Source organism: Lissotriton helveticus, chromosome 7, assembly GCF_964261635.1.
Source record: "Lissotriton helveticus chromosome 7, aLisHel1.1, whole genome shotgun sequence".
Taxonomy (NCBI): Eukaryota; Metazoa; Chordata; class Amphibia; order Caudata; family Salamandridae; genus Lissotriton; species Lissotriton helveticus.
The window spans coordinates 504,781,388-504,799,371 of NC_136068.1; the positions used below are offsets into that span (position 1 = coordinate 504,781,388).

The 17,984-nt window shown below is 48.7% G+C and overlaps 1 protein-coding gene across 1 annotated transcript in view; it reads left to right on the top strand.

Moving 5' to 3' along the window:
* The window catches only part of LOC144768685 (uncharacterized), a 9,047,330-nt gene that overhangs the window by 1,546,383 nt on the left and 7,482,963 nt on the right, over positions 1-17,984 (top strand). The window lies entirely within an intron of this gene.

Below are 17,984 nucleotides of genomic sequence, written 5' to 3' on the forward strand. Positions count from 1 at the left end.
GGAGCCGGCTCCCCATGTGGCTGAGCGGACTGCCTTGCCTTGATACCCCTTGGTGCCGGGGCCGAATGGCGGCGTAGTGAAGGAGAGCGGTGCTGCCATTTTGAGGCAGACCGGCTGTGCCCGGACCGGCGAACACTGGCGTTGCTGGTGAGTGAGGCGGCAGGGGTCTGTGTGGCTTGCTTTCCCGCTGGATGGCAGAGGGAGGAGTGCGGCGCCCCAGCAGACTCCGGAGAAGGAGGGTTCAGGAGGGATAGCCCGTCTATATTGTGCTGAGGCGTGGAGGGGCCGCTGTGGAGAACACCGGAGAGGGAGCGGTGTGTGGGGCCTAGCCCGCTTGTGCCCATTGGTCTGGACCCACGCGGAGGCAGCCTCGGGCCCACTGCCAGACTTTGTTTACCTTCGGTTGAGAGGCAGCTGGGGGTACCCGCGGCAGAGCCTATGGCAATAGCAGAAGGGACCTTGTGTGGCCTCGGCCGGAGCGAGGTACCCCTTCCCCCCCCAACTAGACTCTGCGAGGGCCCAGCGCTGCACCGAGGAGCCAGAGCTGCAGGAGGTTTCCAGGGTGGGGGGCGGCTGGGACGATACCAGTGAATCTGCAGAGTGCCATCTGTGGAGACGGCAGCCAGCTGGTGTGAACAACAGACATCTTGTGTCCTGAAGAATCATCACGCCCGTGAGGCCCAGAGGTTCGCTGAGGCCCAGGGCGCTGACTTGGGCTGTGGGCAGGAATGGCCTACGTCATAGCTTGTTGCTGGCTGAGAGCCGCGGAGAGATCGGCATCGAGCCCCCCTGTGACAGTTTGACCTACTAGATCTTGGTGCTCCATGGGGGGTGAGACTCGGCAGCGACACGGTGAAGGGGAGTCGGGGTCGCCATCTTGCGACAGGCCTACCGCTCCCGGATGGACGCAGACATTAGCGTGGACCCAGTGCTATTGCCGGTGAGTGGAGGGTCACGATTTACATCGCCTGGGGAGCAGCGGGTTGCCCGTGGGATACCGACTGCCCCATTGAAGTGCAGGTGTGAATGGGGCACGGAGTGCTGGTTTAAAGAGAGCCCACGTCCGGATCGGATGCTTGGTTTGCTAACTGGCGGACGGTGAGGAGAGAGCGGTGTGCACTGAACGGCGGTGGGGCCTAGAGTACCCTACTTGTCAGACTGTGAGCCTCGGCCGCGTGGGGTGGGGCTGCGTGGGACCCAGCCCATGCCGGGAGGCTGCCTGAAGTTGTGAGGAGCTGCTTTGCGGGGTCTCCCTCTAGGATTGCTGCCTCTGGGGTGTGTGGCGGCCACTAGCGCCAGGGGTGACAGAGCCATACCGGGCCGTAGCTGGAGTACCCAGAGCCCTGGGCAGATACACAGTGCTTAATTTGAGCCGGAGCTTGCCGGTGCTTAGCACCGGCACCTAATTATAAGGGCCGGGTCTACAGTCAGTCACGCTAATTAAGTGCACCGTCAATAATTGATAATGAATGGTGGCACAGAGCGCGAGTGCTGTGCTGCTTTAGTACGTAAGTGCTGCTGCTGTCATTAGTTTAAGTTACTGCGTCGTGTTGACAACAAAACACTTACTGTGTGTCTACAGTGACGACGTGACGTAACTGACTGACTGACAGATTCTCAATGCATTTTCTCCATCCTCACTCTCTTTCACTTCTTCAACTTCCGGCTGCAGATCACCGCCCCCCAGTAGGCGGGACACTGAGTTGGGCAGGGCGCCTTTGCCTGGGCTGGTCTTCCTCTGCGGGGGTTGGGGCTGTGCGCGGCAGAAGCAGGCAAGCATGCGCAGATTTTGAATGCGCGCGCATTCGCTGCTGCTGCCTGCTTTCATTTTGCCACGGCATACCCGCCCCAGCATACCCGCACCTCACCGAGCAGTATCTGGTGGTTGGTGAAGTACTTCAACGCCGCCGCCCGCCATTCAAAGTAGCGGGAGTCCTGACCGGGTTGGCCCGACGACGTTGAGGTTGACTAGACAGACTACTGCTGCATAACTCTGCTCACCAGGTGAGGGCGAGCGTGGCATGGCCTGGGGCCTATAAGTAAAGCTACGCAGGTGAGGCAGGGCAGGGCCTGCCAGTGCGAGGGTGATTACGGTTTTTTTATGCATTATTTATTATGTTGATTGGTCTGGTCTGGTGGTGACGGTCATGATGGCCAGGTCTGGGGTATGCGGTGTAGGCCGGCGGCTAAATCAGGATTGAAAAATAAATAAAGCTGCGCAGGTCAGGCTACAGGCAGGGCAGGGCCTGGCAAGCCCCAGGCGCCCCCGCCGTGAATACTGTGATCATGATAATGTTAGCCAGTAGTGCAGTGGCTTTAGGCTATTGTTGCGGGCCGGCCCGGGCTGCCTGGATGGATGGATCAGTAGTTCTGGCCCTGGGAATGGATTCCGTTTCGGTTCAGGGCAGGGGCAGTGGGGGTTGGGGCTGTGCGTGGCAAGCAGCAACTGCTTTGCCACCACACCCCAGAATACCCGCACTGCCTCAGACAGGCTCCGTCACTTAAAATGAAAAGATCAGTTTGAGTTGGCATCGGGAGTAAAGCCCGAGGCCCCAATGAAACTGAACACCTCCACTGGACATCAATTCTTAGCCGCCCCTTTCCCTGTCTCCCTTCACGTTCAGCTCTCTTTTCTCTACCTATGTCTTTACTTCTTAAACATCCAGCTGTTGCCTTTACCAGCAGCGTTTCCAATTGGTAACCCCTAGGCTAGACGACCTAGCCCTTAGGCCAACATTTACTTTCAGCTGCCACTACCAAGTTAATTGCTTATCTCCTTCCTTGTCTTATCTCCCCCCCACCCCCCAAAAAAAACCAGAGAAAAAAACACGCACAGGTGGTAGCAGGAGCTGCGTTGTCTGTGCACAGGAACTCACTAACGGCACCTGTTGCCTGTGCACCCAGTCCCTGTTGCCTGTGCGCCGCGAACAGCAAGTTACATGTGAATGCTTTGCTCAATGTCCCATCTGATAGGGAATCCAAGCGAATTGATTCAGTTAGAAAAAATGGTTTACATTCGTATGGTCAATTTGAGAAGCTTGACTGTTCTGTCGCTTTTAAACTGCTCAGGGTCAGAATTGTGCCATCCCCCACATACTACCTGGTTGCTGCACCCCTCGCCTTCTCTACTGATACCATAATTACTCTTTAGTTGATGCAAAGGCTTTATTATGTTGAAGAGGGATGGCCTGCAAGTGTATTATTTAGACATTTCTCTCTCTGTCTCTCACACACACACACACTCACGCACACTCACTGTCACACACTCACTCTCCCATTCACTCATTCTCACACACACACACTTTGTCGCACAATCTTTTTCACATACGCACATTCTCTCCCACACTCCCTCACACCCCCGCCCCCTGTCAACCCCCCTGACCCCCTTCCCCCGGTGTTTTGGCAGGTTTTCTTGCGTAGGGAATGGCAGTATTTACAAAAAGATATATATACCAGGGCAGCATTACGTCTCCTTCGTTTTGAAAACGGATAAACAATTTTATGAAATGTAAGCATTAATACGTGTTTTTCAAGAACTGCGTGATTGTCAGATGCATAATCATCTCTCACGCTGGAGCTAATTTTCCACCCACAGCCTGTCTCAACAGTATGTTTGTTACAGTGTAGCATTTGTATAGCATGCATGATGCATGCAGGTGCGTGCCATGTATATACTTTCATCATAAAGAGGTACGGAGTCAGATGGCAGATTAAAATGCTGAAATAGACTGGCCCAAACCCGATCAGACCACCGCACAAAGCAGCGCCAGGATGACGACATTGCGACCACGTCTGACTCACCTCCCTTACACAGCGCCTCTCGCGCTGCTGCGCCTAAGTAAAGTCACACATGGGCTGCTGAGGCCACCTACACCTTACCGAGTGACATAGCCCGGCCGGCACACCACAGCGCCGTTGCTGCTGAGGGCAACATACACTTTTGAACACATTGGTTAGGATGATTGATGACAGTGGGGCATGTACATTACAATGCAGCCCCTTGTCTATGTCTTGTCCGCAATTCTGACACCTATCATTGCTCGGTTTCCAAAAATGGCCACTATGCCTAAAAAGAGGCTGTCTCGATAGGACAGCTTAAATTACGTTATTCTCGGTGGCTTGAGGTCTCTGGTTTAACAGAGCAGCGCTCTGTGGCTGTGACCAATATGGATCAGCACTTTGGTACCTACTCAATATGAAGCACCACTGGGGGAAGGATAAGATCAATATGAACAGCACTGTGGAGTGATCACTGGTTAGGCTTGAGGCTGGCACTATATGTGCACACAGAGGGCTGGCAGCAGGCCTCTGCAGTCTGCAGTGCACACAATGCACATTCACACCCAGAGTATCAATTACATAAGCTGATAGAGCCACAGTCTAACAAGCATGTCCTGTTCTCGTCCTTGCCTCGTGATTTGTTGATGAGTGAGGCGTGTGCCTAGCACTGTTTGCCTTGCACAGAAACTGAGTTTCCACTTTGAAGGCTGGTAGCAGGCCAAGCACGCACAACACAGGCTGAAAAAAGATAGTGTCAGAGTTGCAAACACAACACACAAAGACACCGGCATAAACAGAAAAAAAGGCATCTGAATGAGTACGTGGGAGGAGCCAGTTGAGATAGTGGGTGGAGCCGGAGAAAAGTGGGTGTGGCGTCCGACAAACATTTGAGCACCTGCACTTCATATTTTACAAATTAAGCACTGCAGATACACCAACCCTCATACATTTCTAGTCCACCCTGGCGTACTGCCTCCTTTGGGGGCCAGAGGTGTCCCCAACCGACGCCAACTGCCGAAGGGGACCCGACAACAACGACAGCCGGGGACCGTCCACGACCCACTTGAGCTTATCCGGAGAGTGCTATGTCCTCCTCCAGAAACAGGAAAGATAAGACCATTAAAGACTTGTTTATCAAAGCGCAAGCAGATCCAGTGGCCTCCACCACAGTGGCGGGGTACTCGGGCCCGAAGCCAGGAATGGAAGATGGAATGGAACCCATCACTAAGGCGTTCCTCGAATCCATGTTTGTTGCTCTAAGGGATGACATACATACCCTTAAGCAAGAGTTCGCGTCGGAGATTCGAGAGGTCAGACGAGAGGTGGATGGCATTGGCGAAAGGGTGGCTGATTTGGAAGGTAAAAGCGACGGGAAAGACACAGATATAACGGCTCTGCAACAGGAGATTCTCCAGATCTATGACCAACAGGTGGACCTCCAAGCGCATGTCGAGGACCTGGAAAACAGGTCCCGGCACCACAATATACGCATCAGGGGGGTGAAGATGGATGAGGACTCAAAGGATCTCTTCTCCTACTCCAGAGAACTTTTCAATCACATACTGGGCAGGCCACTGGAGACAGAGCTGAGAGTGGACTGTGCGCACAGAGTGGGGCCCCGAGGGCTCCGTCGGCCCCACCGCCGTACATACTAGTTTGTGTCCAGGACTTTCGAACGAAAGAGGCCATCCTCCAGAAAGCGCGACAGCTGCATCCGACGGCAGTTTCGGGGGCACTCACCTGTATTTTATCAAGATCTATCCGCCCTCACCTTACAGAGGAGGAGAATCACAATGCACCTCCAACAGCGCAACATCACCTACAGCTGGGGCCATCCGTTCAGGCTGGTGTTTCGCATGGATAATAAGCTGTACCAGCTGCGTTCTCTGACTGAGGCTAGCAGGCTGCTGGGTGTGGAGCTGCCGGAGTCGGAAGGTGGAGAAGAGGATCCCAAAGAGGAAGTTGATGATTCCAGACCCCAATGGTGTCAACAGGGTCGCAGGCGCCGCCTCAAGAAACCCCGAGCCACAGAAGTAATGGAGGGCAGGAGGTCAGCTTTGGAGGCGGTTTCTGCAGACCTCCTCAGCACCCAGCCCGGTTGACTCTAGACACTATACCTGGCCGATTGTCCGATCTCTTACGGCCCAGGCCGTTGGCGGGAGGTAGAGGGCTTACCTGTTGGTAATCCATCCCGATGTCCTTTCACTGATCAACCATGGTTGATGGACTATGTGTTTTTTTTTTTTTGTTTCCTTCACATGTTTTGCAGTTTGGGAATTGTTGAGGGGGGTTGAGGGAGGGTGTCCAGTGCTCCACGTTCGACTTTTAGCTAGTGCTAGCGTAGCCCCACCTGTGCGGGCTTCCTTGCCATATCTAGAGACTGCCTATATTAACGACATCACACATAGGTCCTCAGGTACAAGCCTGACCCTGCTGGTCATTGAGTATGCCTGCCACCACCCTTAGGATTTTAACCCTCAATGTGAGGAGTCTTAATAATCCAGTTAAACGCAGGGCGATATTGTCATGTTTAGAGAACACGCAAGCTGACCTATGTTTACTTCAGGAGACCCATTTGCTGGCGCACGATTGCCATAGGCTGCGGTCCCGCAGGTTCCCCACTCAGTTCTTCTCCTCCTGCACTACCAAGACGGCTGGAGTGGTGATTTTGGTGGCACAGCGGTTTAAAGGGGGGATACTGCATAAAGGTGCCGAGATTAAGGGGAGGCTTCTGACCTATCAATTCGCCTTAGGCGGTCTAACGTTCACTATTGGCTCCTTGTATGCCCCGAATGAAGGCTAGGAGAAGTTCCTACAGTCTGCTCTTACCAAGGCCACAGCCACGTCGAACCGTAATATCATTTTAGGGGGGACTTAAACCTAGTGCTTGACAACCTTTTGGACAGATCCAGTCAATGCACTCACCAGGTAGGTGCACTTTCTGCAGAGAGACTCGGGCGACTGAATGACTTAGGCATACACGACCTCGGACGCAGTGTTCATCCCCTCGATAGGGAATACTCTTATTACTCTAATGCACACAAAACCTACGCACGACTAGACCATCTGCTGGTCCCAACTCCAGTGTGCGTGTTCATGACCACAGTTGAGATGGGGGTAACCTCACTTTCGGACCACGCCCCGGTACTAGCCACTCTCACCCTTCCACCCACGTTGCACCCCTCCAGGGTATGGAGTCTTAGGGACACTCTCTTACACAGGGCTGATGTTGTGAAGCACATACAAGGCACCATTAATGACTACCTTTCTCATAATGCAAACCAGGAAATGACCCTTGCAATACAATGGGCAGCGCTGAAGGCGGTGGTTAGGGAGGAATTTATTGCTCTCTCGACTGCTGACAATAGGGAGCGCCAGCGTAAGCGCGAGGAGCTCACACAACGCGTCCGTGAACTGGAGCAGATGCACCAGAGGACGGGAGCCCCGAGAGTGTGGCGACAGCTTCAGACTATGCGGCACCAATTAACGCCGCTCGACCAAGACAGAGCAGAGTTCGCAATGTAAAAAACGAAAGAGGGACCCTGAGCCTAAAAAGAATAAGGGAGAAGGGAACCACCCACCAGGGTAGAGCAAATTTAAAACATGAAAAGGCAGTTCCTAATGATATTCAGGACCAAAAGGTTCCAATAGAGTAATTGCCCACAGAGCTGTTGTTTATATTTAAATTATTTTATTGTCATTCATGTAAAAAATTCAGAGACAAGTTCATACTTCAATAAGTAGGACAACAATTATAATTTATGTAATGTCAGCCCAGAAGCAAAAAGGACCCATAAAACAAATACATACATCAAACACTCATTCTATCAATCTCAAACTCATTCAGACACCACTGCAACCATAAAAATTCTAACACATTCAGAACTCTCAACAACCAGACAGAAAAAGCGCCGACGCGCGTTTCGGAACAGTGCCACAATGTGGATTTCCTTCATCAGGGCGCCAGTAAGTCATTTAACTAAGGGCCACATAATAGTCCAGATGTCAGGGTAGATAGTTTGTTAGAACATATTCATGAGTTCTGGGCAACCAACAGCAATTCTGTGGGCAAAACAGAAATAGATGAATAAAGAACGTGCGTAGTTACAAAAGGGTAGGGGGAAAAAAATTGGTCAATACATGGAGTAAAGCAATTCAAAAACAACCTAAAACCACTTCATCCACATTCATGCAATAAATAAAGGTGCAAATTACCAAACTACGTGTATAGAAATATATATACACATTAAAATAATAGACAAAAGAACATATAGAGATGTTTGAAGGGGAATCTCCTAAAGTCGGTAATATCCCAATTCCTAGAGGCCACAAAATTGTAAAGGGATTATATACACACCAGAAAAGGGCTTCTTCATGTAGCCTCAGCCAAGAAAAGGGTTGATGACCAGCCTCTCAAAATGACTTGGAGTACTTTCGAACACGAGGCTATCATAAGTGACTGTGCTGTAGAAAATACAAGATAGAGGGACTGAGTAGAATGAAAATAATAAAGAACGATAAAAAAATAAAAAATATATATAATTAAAAAAATATATAAAAAAATAATAATAAAAATAATACTTAGAGCAGATAATAGCAGAGTTCGCAGCCTTAAAACTGCGACACGCTTACTATACCGGGGGAGATAGGTGCGGGCGCCTGTTGGCAATAGGTTACGAGAGGTCCGTCAGCAACAAGGGGTCAAAGAGATTGTCAGGTCTGATGGGACTTGCATTTCAGAAGACGCAGATATAGCGGAAGACTTCCGCGACTTTTATGCTACTCTCTACACTGGGAAACCGTTAGAAAGCTCTGCGGGAGTTGCCTTTTTGGACTCGGTTTCCCTGGCCTCTCTGACAGTGGCTCAGGCCGAAGACCTAGATAGAAATATCCAAATGGAGGAGGTCATTGCCGCTATTTCTTGCCTTAAGTTGGCAAAAAAAACAGGGCCGGACGACTTTTCCGCTATTTTCTACAAGAAGTTTTGCTCGGTGCTCACCCCAATCCTTACGTGACTGTTTCATTAATTTGCTGAACAAGGAGCGATACGAAGTGATCTCCTAGGAGCCTCCATAGCAGTCATCCCTAAACCTGGCAAAGATAGAACTAAATGCGGGGCATATCGCCTGATATCCCTACTCAATGTTGAACTTAAATTGTACACAGGGATTCTGGCCACTCGCCTAGCCCTTCATATGCCCGGCCTCATTGATCCGGATCAGGCGGGTTTTTATTCCTGAACGCCAGACGCCAGATCACCCCAACTACGCTATCCCAAGCGAATTCTCCACCTTATAGAGAAAGCTACTTGAGTGCCAGGGGAATATATGATGCTGGCCATAGATTCTGAAAAGGCGTTTGATCGCGTTCACTGGCCCTACTCGGAGCAAGTACTGGAGAGGGTGGGGATACGGGAGAAATTTCGCACCTTTATTTTTAATTGCTACAGATTCCCTACGGCCATGGTCAGAGTGAATGGATACACCTCCGCTAGTTTTACCATTGAGAGGGGCACGAGGCAAGGGTGCCCACTATCGCCCCTTCTCTTTGCCCTGTATATGGAGCCTCTGGCTCAGAAAATGCAGCAGAACCCGGGAATCGAAGGATCCAGTTTGGTGGCTACATCCATAAAATCAGTTTATACTCCGACGATGTGTTGATCTCACTAACTAATCCAAAGATAGCCTTGCCGGCGTGCATGGCTGATCTAGATGCCTTTGCCCGGATTGCCGGATTTAAAATGAATACAGACAAGTCGATAGCCTTGGATCTCTCGCTGTCCCCTTCCACCCGGGAAGATCTGCAGAGTTTGTTTCCCATTCAATGGGCGGTGGATACAATCCCATACCTGGGGATCCAGCTGGCCTCCTCACTCCCTGCTATGGTCACCACCAACTACGCTATCCTTCGCGGAAAATCCGACGCGAGGTTAGCCGGTGGAAACACACCCTCTCTCCTGGCTAGGCAGGATCGCGGCGGTCAAAATGACTATTTTGCTCCAGATCATCTACCTCTTCCGTACCCTCCCTCTCCGACCGCCTGTTGGGTGGATTCGACAGACGCAATCCGACTTGGCCCAGTTTATCTGGAATGGCCGGAAGCCGCAAATGCGGAGAACGCTGGTGACGCTTACCCCGGAGATGGGAGGACTGGGAATCCCCGATCTCCACCTGTACTTTCAAGTGGCACAGTTGCGATACCTAGTCGAATCGAGTAGATGGGAATCAGAGAAACATTGGTTGTTTCAAGAACAGGTGGTGGCGGCAAGACCATTGCAGGAAATTCCTTTCCTGCGCAAGCCCCACAGGCCCCCAAATTTATAAGCCTCGCACATAACACGAGTTCCTTTTGAGGTGTGGGACGCCACTAATATCGCACACGACCTTACAACCTTTCCGTCTCCCCTCACCCCGTTGGTCGATAACCCCGATTTCACCCCTTGGCCCAGTTTATCTGGAATGTCCGGAAGCCGCGAATGCGGAGAACGCTGGTGACGCTTACCCCGGAGATGGGAGGACTGGGAATCCCCGATCTCCACCTGTACTTTCAAGTGGCACAGTTGCGATACCTAGTCGAATGAAGTAGATGGGAATCAGAGAAACATTGGTTGTTTCAAGACCAGGTGGTGGCAGCAAGACCATTGCAGGAAATTCCTTTCCTGCGCATCCCCACAGGCCCCCAAACTTGTATGCCTCGCACATAACACGAGTTCCTCTTGAGGTGTGGGACGCCACTAATATCGCACACGACCTTTCAACCTTCCCGTCTCCCCTCACCCCGTTGGTCGATAACCCCGATTTCACCCCGGGTGCAGAAGGGGCGGCTTTTGCACTTTGGAGGCCTGCTGGTTGCTGGTTCTTGTATCACATGTATGGAGCTGAGGGGGTTGTTCCGTTTTCCCAATTTAAGCAGGAGTACGGCTTCCCGGAGACTGAACGGCTAAGATATTTACAGGTGCGTCATTGGGCATTACAATCTCAGGTCCGTGCTAGCGCGGATAGACATTTATCCCCATACGAAAGATGGCTCATCACCCGCACGTCAGATGCCAAGCTTATCTCCAACCTCTACAAGATGTTACAGGTCACACAAGCATATAGACATAATCCAGGCAGGGCGCTCAGCCACAAAGAATGGGAGGGGATCTACTACAGGGCCCGACACTCTGCACACCACATGGGGCTCACAGAGACATTCATGAAAATTGTGACATACTGGTATTATACCCCAGAAAGACTACATGAGATGGACCACAACCGAGAGGTGACTTGCTGGCGTGGCTGTGGCCAGATTGGCAACCTGGTGCATTTGTTGTGGGAATGCGTACAGATTCAGCCCTATTGGGCTTAAGTGTTGGATGAAGTAGACAAGCATTTTGAGACAGAAATCCCTGGCTTCCCGGATTATGTACTACTAGGTCTCCCTAATTCCCTGACCTACCCTTTAAAATCCCGCAGAGGCAGACAGATGGCTATTGCACTAGGCTCAGCGGTAAAAAACATACTTACACATTGGCGTACTCCCACCTTACCCTCCTTTGTAGGATGGCTTCACCGATTATGGCACGTGCTCGGGATGGAGAAAGTGTCACTTACTATGGCAGGAGAGGGATCCACGTATGATGACCTGTGGCAACCATTTCTGTCACTCTTGGCCACCGAATTCCGAGAAATCACATGTCCCCGATATCTTAGACTGCTGCGTCTCACGGAACCATGGAAGACAGACTGTTAAGTAGGTCACTGCGGGCTTAGCATAGTTGGAGGGAGAGGCAGGGGTTAGTGGGGAGACAGGGGGCACTGGACGGGAGGAGGGGGGTAGCTGGGAAAGGGGGGTTGCCTTTTTTTCCCCTTTTTTTCTTTTCTCTTTTCTTATTCTTACAATTTTCATTCCATGTACTGTGGTATTGGGTTCAAATCAGGCCTACATACTCTGCTAAACTCTTGAACACCTTAGTATAGAAGTTGGCACGGACACTGGAAAAGGTAAAAGACAAGTTTATTAAGACCCCATGGGGTGGTGATACATTCCTACAGCACCCTTCGGTAATGTAAGAAGTAGCACACCGAACATCGGTGCGCGACCTCTTTTATATAGTTTAATAGCAATAAAAAGATAGGCGGTTACAAGTTACACATTTTAGGTACATATAAGGTCATTTTTGGAACACAGCCAACATGTGGGAGGAGTTTCAACAGCACTGGTCAGTTAGCATGAACATTCCTGAAGAGTGACCAATTGGTGCGTAATGCGCATGTGCGCTTGACCAGTACTAAAAATAGCCTGTTGCCGAGCAGATTAGTGACCATGGGTATCAAGAAAGGACGAAAGGGCACACTGACCACGAGGCAGCATGTTCATAGGAAACGGAAGTCAGAGGGATTCAAAATGGCCCCCGTTAGTTTTGGTCAAGTTAACAGAAAAGACCGTGTAGCTGTGCTAAACGCTAACTCAGGAGCTGCCAAAACACGACAGACGGCCCTTTTAGCGTTTAGCAAAAGCTACCTCATAGTGGACATAGTCAGAATGTTCATCCTCAATGTTAATAGCCATTATTTTCAATACTTCATCATTGATCAGTTTCTCTTGTTTAACGATAGCTCGTTTGGACGGAATACAGGCTGTGATACATACAGAACATAATGTAGGGCCACATTGAATACATAGACAAAGGAAAAATAATACTCCAATAAAAACACAGAGAATCGTTAATAATTTCCAACCCCAAGTACTAAGCAGGGTCCAGAACCAACCAGAAAAGGTCCATGTTCCATTTTCTGGGTGGATCTCAGCAGCTATCTTGTGTAATTTTGTAATTGAATCATATACAGAAGGTGAGTTATCTGGTACGTACACGCAACAACTACTTCCGATGACGCGGCATGCTCCACCCCTATCAGCTAATATCACATCTAGAACCATTCTATTCTGGAGCGCCACAATTCTGGTAATTTGCAATTCCTCAGTAATATTCCCTAAAGCAGAGGCAGTTTCATTGGCAACGGCTTCCACCACACGTGTAAGCCGCCTTATCTTCCTGCTATTTAATGCAGCTCCTACGAATGAAAATAACCCCAGATTGAAATCTACATATTGTTGTAAAGTGGTATCAGTCTGGTCTATTTCATCAAGATCTATTGTTCGTTTCACTCTATTCAATATGAAATCATGGTACAAAACATAATCATTATGATACATGGGAGGAGCAATAAACACGGGTGGTAATACAAATGCTACATAACACGTTCCTAACCAACCCAATGGTAGACGATGGTATCCCTTATTTCCACAAATGAAATATGTGTTACGTGAAGCTACAAATGCAATTCCAATTGGTGTATCAAAGGTAAGTGTAATATTACATTCACTGCGGCCTACAGGGATTGTACCTTTATTTCTAATACACAAATCTGCTTTTGTATCGATGACTGTTATTATATGCATGCTCGTCACATTTGTAAGTCTTTGATTCGTATATACACGAGGTGTAGAAACATTGTCCGGACGATATTCTTCCCATTCAAATTTAGTTCCTTCAGCGTGTGGATAGCCATCTTTATCGTTATAACATATTTTATTCAACCGAAAAAGTAGTCCACCTTTCGTTGGCCATCGCAGAGTAAAAAGAAGAGTGTACCAAGCATGACAAGAACCATTATGAGAAAATGGGAGAGGAATGAGTGGTGTTCCTCCCTTCTTCTGGTGTCCGGGCAACATCCCACATACCCAACAATTAGACGTGTTGGTCATGTTATGAGTATGATGCAGAATCTTAATAAAGCTGTTATTCAAATAGGTCTGCCTATGTCTTTCTTCGTGAAAAGGCAGAGTGAAATGAAAATGTTCAGACGGACTTGGAGTGGTGGGCAGTAAATGTTCTCGTACAGGAAACAACAGTTCTATAGTCCAGGCTAATACTGCGATCACCACTACGGTCAAGACAAACAAAACAGCACCAAGAATTCTCCCTCTTCGTGTCGAAGGAGATGCCATAGTTCCCAAAAAAAAAACTCTTCAAAAGCAACACTAAGCGAGAAAAAATAAAACGATGGTTCTGAACCGAGGCTGCCGTTGATTTGTTCTCCGGGATTCAAGACGGGTGTCGCTACACTGGGCAGAACTGATCCCCCCCCCTTGATATTCCCGGTTTCCGTTTCACAAACCTCAGAGCGGTTACCAACCAGTTTCAAAAACACAAAAGGAATCTTATTTCCTGGGGCGTAGATTGTACTTCACTTTATCAGAAACAACGTGGTCCGGGAAGGCTCCCTCCAATTCATCAGGCGTGACAGCTGGGCTCTTTTCTGTATCCAAAATCTTTCTGTAGTCAGATAGCACCACGGGGCTCACCAGATCCGGAGAGACCCGTCGGCAATGCGTTGAATGAATCCACCGCTTCTTGTTGGTGACTCTCACAGCAGTTCGCGTAGCCAGCAGCACTTGCTCAGGGCCATGCCATCTCGGTTCCAAACTGCTGGATCGCTCAAAGATTTTGACCATCACGTGGTCCCCAGGACGGAGATCGTGAGCCTCACCAGCGGAGTTATCAGGGAGCGCCTCTCGAACCTGTTGATGAATAGAAAGCAAATCATTTGTTAATCGTGCCAGATAATCGTTCATCATTATACAAGGCATATCATGTATCAAACGAGGTTTTGGAACTCCCCAGATATTCATAGGCCTTCCAAACACTACTTCATAGGGTGTGAGGCCAGACTGAGAATGGGGCACTGATCGAATGGACAGCAATGCCAGAGGCAAAGCGTCCGGCCATTTCAGAGATGTCGATGCCACTATCTTTGCTAGCTTCAGCTTCAGAGTTGCATTATATCTCTCCACTAAACCTGCTGATTGCGGATGAAAGACAGCATGGAATCGTTGTTTGATTCCCAATCCTTTCAGGACATATTCCACTACTTTTCCAATGAAATGAGGGCCATTATCACTCCACATAAGTTTACAAACACCGTAGCGCGGGAAGTACTCCTTGAGTAGCACCTTAGCTGTTGTCAATGCTGTATTGTCTTTCGTAGGGTAAGCCTCAATCCATTTGCTGAAGGCACACACCACTACTAGGACATACTTGAGATTATTACAGCGTTCCAGCTGGATGTAATCCATTTGTAGTACTTCGAATGGTGCAGTGGGTGGAACAAACCCACCTTTAGGAGTATGAGTCCCTTGTCCAGGATTGTGCTGCAAACATATCAGACAGGTCTGCACTACTCTCTTAGCCGTGCTAGCAATGTCAGCATTTTCCCAAACTCGTGTAAGCAATTTAGTAATTGCGAGAGCTCCAATGTGTGCCAGTCCATGTGTCATTTGCACCATTGTTTGTAAATAGGCCATGGGTAGTTTCCATCTCTCCATATCTTTACTACGCCAGCAACCCTCATCATCCAATACTCCCTCGGTGGCCCATTTCACAAGTTCTGCCTCTGATGCTGACTTCTGTATATCGAGTATTTCTTCTCTAGCATCATGCCACCGCTCAGCTTGTGACTTTACCACATACATGGGGAAATTATTTTGCAGCATAGCGGTCTCTCTCGCAATGCGATCTGCAAAAGCATTGCCCTGTCCTATTTTGTCCGTCACCTTTTTATGTGCACTGCACTTGACTATTGCAACTTTCTTTGGGCATAACAGTGCATTCAGGAGATCGCGTACCAATTCTCCATGCATGATGTGTACTCCGTGTGAAGTCAGGAATCCTCGTTCCTTCCAAAGTAGGCCAAAATCATGCACTACTCCAAAAGCGTAACGACTATCCGTGTAAATGTTCACACATAGTCCAGCACTTAACTCACATGCCTTCGTTAAGGCTATCAACTCAGCCGCTTGAGCTGATTTTTGGGGTATCCGTGCTGCTTCTACCACAGTCTTAAGTGTCGTGATCGCATAAGCTGCGGAAGTCGTACCATCTGGTAACCTCACACATGACCCATCAACCCACAGTTCCCCATCTACATCTGGAAATGGCGTATCCTGTAAATCGATACGACCCTTTGTCTGTTCCTCAGTCAGAAAAACACAATCATGTTGTTCTTCCTTCTGGGCCTCAGCAACAGGATCCGGCAATAAAGTAGCAGGATTTAGTGTTGCACATCGTTTTAGTGTGATGTGCGGTGCCAACAACGTTAGCTCATATCCTGTCAGACGGGCACTAGTTAGATGCTGTGTTTTCGTTTGATTCAGTAACGCATCTACCGCATGGGGAACTAGCACCAACAATTTGTGTGACAAAACTATTCCCTCACTTTGTCGTATCGCAACTGCTGTTGCTGCAACTGCTCGAAAACATCCAGGCAATCCTCGAGCCACAGGGTCGAGTACCGCCGAGAAGTATGCACAAGGCCTCTGTTTGTCTCCGTGTGTCTGCACTAACATTGACAATGCACACCCATCCTTCTCGTGTACATATAATGTAAAAATCTTCGTGTAATCAGGTGTACCTAACACTGGTGCAGAACAAAGAGCTTGTCTCAATTGTTCAAAAGCATTCTGACATTCATCCGTCCATTCAATGGGAATCGGTGTATCTTTAGACAACAATGCTAACAATGGTTTAACGATATGTGAAAAACCCAATATCCATTGCCTACAAAAAGACGTCAAACCTATAAAGGCGCGAACATCCTTCTGAGTGCGAGGGACTGGAGTATCTAGGATTGCTTGAATTCGATCCGGTGTCAATGCACGGCCCTCCTTAGACAAAAGATGACCGAGGTAGGTCACCTTTGGTCTACAATATTGTAGCTTTTTCTTCGAGACTTTATGATTATGCTTAGCCAGGAAAGAAAGCAAGGAAAAGGTACTCTTCTCACATTGTTCTGGCGTGTCTGCAGCAAGTAAGACATCGTCTACATATTGAATGAGAACCACTCCCTCTTGTAAGTCAAAGGAATCAAGCTGTCTTTTTAATGCCTGACTATAAATGCTAGGACTTTCAGTATAGCCTTGAGGAACTCGACAGAATCTGTACGATTTATTATTTAATGTAAAGCCGAATAGATATCGACTGTCAGGATGTACAGGGATCGAAAAGAAGGCGTTCTTCAAATCAATGACTGTAAAAGTAGTTGCCGTCGGTGGAACCAACGTAAGCAATGTGGTGATGTCAGATACCACTGGATACTGAGGCACTACTATCTTGTTTATTTCCCTCAAATCAATAATGAAACGGTAAACCTTAGCATCTGTATCTCTTTTAAGAATCTGTAAAATTGGGCTATTGCAAACATTGTAGGGAACTTCCTCAACTACTCCTGCAGAAATCAAATCATTTACAATGCGTATCAAAGCAAGTTCACCTTCTCTAGAAATCTTATATTGTGGGACACGTGGTAGAGATACTCCCTCCTTTACAGTAATACGTACTGGAGGGATTAACATCTGCCCCACATCCGTGTCTGAAGTGGCCCACAACGTGTTTGGTAAGGAGGCCAATACTTCAGATTCATGGAGAAAACACACTCGCTCAACATCTGGGTAATTCTCATTCAACACAACTCGCACTCCTTCTGGGGCACAGCGAATAGTAGCTCGAAAGTGTTTTAACATATCGAGTCCAATAATATTATCGGGTGTATTTGGAGACAACAAAAAGGGACAAGGAGCAGCAAATTTATCAACATGAAATGCAACTGGTTGAGACAGTGGGCTAGAAGTAGGTGTTCCATCGAACCCTATTGCTGTAATTACCTCGCCAGACAGGGGAGCCCTTGGAACCAAGTATTTGGACAAAGCGCTACGAGTAGCTCCTGTATCGACCAGAAATTGATCAGTAGAACCCAAAACACGTGCTTCTATGTATGGACCCCTCTGATCAACTGGTACCTCAACCGATTCCACACCCCATCCTACGCAATCCTATGCGTAATGCTCATCCCGTGGTTCAGCAGGGTCACCCTCATTTACCTGATATTGATTGCGGTTATCAAACGTATTATAATCTGACTGACCACGACCCCTTGCTCCATATCCTCCACGATCGTTCGTGCCATAACCTCCTCTTGACCCTCCATAATAATTCCTAGATCTCCCACTTCCTCGTCCCCTCAAATTACGCTGCTCTCGAAACACCGGACAGTCTGCAATCCAATGCCCAAACTGTTTGCAGTATGCACATTGATTCACAGAAATGTCAGAACGAGGGGAAGGAGCATTACTGTATGATCCTCGCCCTCCTCTATTGTTCCCCC